Genomic DNA, 1,640 nt, shown 5'->3' with positions numbered 1-1,640 from the left:
TTGATTGATTGGGGTTTGAAAAATATCATGACATTGATCGTAGACAATGCAAGTTCAAATGACATAGCGGCCAATTACCTTAAGAAAAGACTCAACATTTGGGATACTGGTTTGTTGGATGGTCAATACCTACATATGAGATGTGCATCGCATATTTTGAATTTGATTGTGAAAGATGGTTTGAATGAAGTTGATTTGTCTGTTTTGAAAGTTCGTGTTCTTGTGAAGTATGTAAGGTCATCTCCTGCTAGGCTTAACAAGTTTAAAGAATGCATAAAAGAGGAGAAAGAGGAGAGCAAAAGTCTTATTGTTTTGGATATTGAAACTAGATGGAATTCAACTTACCTAATGCTTGAATCTGCTATCAAATTTGAAAAGTCATTTGCTGCTTTATGCATGAAAGATTCTGCTTTAGTTAAGTTACTTAGGAAGTTTGGTGGTGCTCCTACTGAAGAGAATTGGAAGGAAGTGTCTACTTTGTTACCTTTCTTGAGTGTTTTTTATGATGCAACTTTGAGATTTTCTACTTCTCGTTATGTAACTTGCAACTCTTATGCACATGAGATTTTTGGGAGTAGATTATTGCTTGCTAGCAACATGAGTGTCGATGATGAGGGTATGAGAAAAATGGCTACCAATATGATGGAAAATATGACAAATATTATGGAAACATTGATAATATCAATATTTTAGTGTTTGTAGCTGTTCTCCTTGACCCTAGGCATAAGTGGAATTATGTTGATTGGATTGTGCATGCTTCATATGATGCCACACAAGCTACTCTCTTGTCACTAAAGATTAAAATGGTTTTTCAAAATTTTTTTGATTCTTATACTTGTTCTATGCCTCCACCAAAGACAAGTGGAGCTACTTCCTCCACTTCCACCTCTTCAACCTCTACCATTTTTACTCAAAGTGGGACTCAAGGAATGGGGAAGGTGGACCTTATTGAACTAATGAAATCAAGATATCAAAAGGAGACAGGTTGTTCATTAACCAATGTAAACAAAAGTGAGTTGGATAGGAATTTAGAAGATGCATGTGAACCTCATGATTCTAACTTTGATATTTTACTATGGTGGAAAGATCAAAGAAAAAGGTATCCCATTCTTCAAAAGATGGCTAAAGATGTGCTTGCTATACCTATTTCCACCGTTGCTTCTGAATCTGCTTTCCGTACTGGTAGTCGTATTCTTGATGATTTTCAAACATCATTGACTCCAAAGATGGCCGAAGCCCTTATTCGCGCACAAGATTGGCTTCGTATTTCTAGAACTCCTTTAGCAATAGAGAAGAGTTTGCTTGCACTTGAAGAAATGGAGGAAGGTTAGTATAAATTTTTAATTATTTTTCAATTGATTATTTGATATTTAAGAGTAAAAATATTTTTCCTTAACCTTATATTCTTCGATTGTTCGTGCTCTTGGTTTAGGCAATGCATTAACTTTGGAGCATCCGGAGGTGATAATCGATGAAACTCTTGACGTCGTTGAAGATGATTAATGGAGCTTGAAGTTTCAACTTATAAATTTTAATCGCTTGCTTTTAGTTTATGGAATTATGAGTTTATGGAATTATGGTTGTATTTCAATTAACTAATGGTTGTATTTTAATAGTTTATGACTAATTAAGTTAAGTAT

This window comes from Amaranthus tricolor, chromosome 6, assembly GCF_026212465.1.
Source record: "Amaranthus tricolor cultivar Red isolate AtriRed21 chromosome 6, ASM2621246v1, whole genome shotgun sequence".
In the NCBI taxonomy this organism is placed as follows: Eukaryota; Viridiplantae; Streptophyta; class Magnoliopsida; order Caryophyllales; family Amaranthaceae; genus Amaranthus; species Amaranthus tricolor.
Note: the sequence above shows the minus strand (reverse complement) of the source record.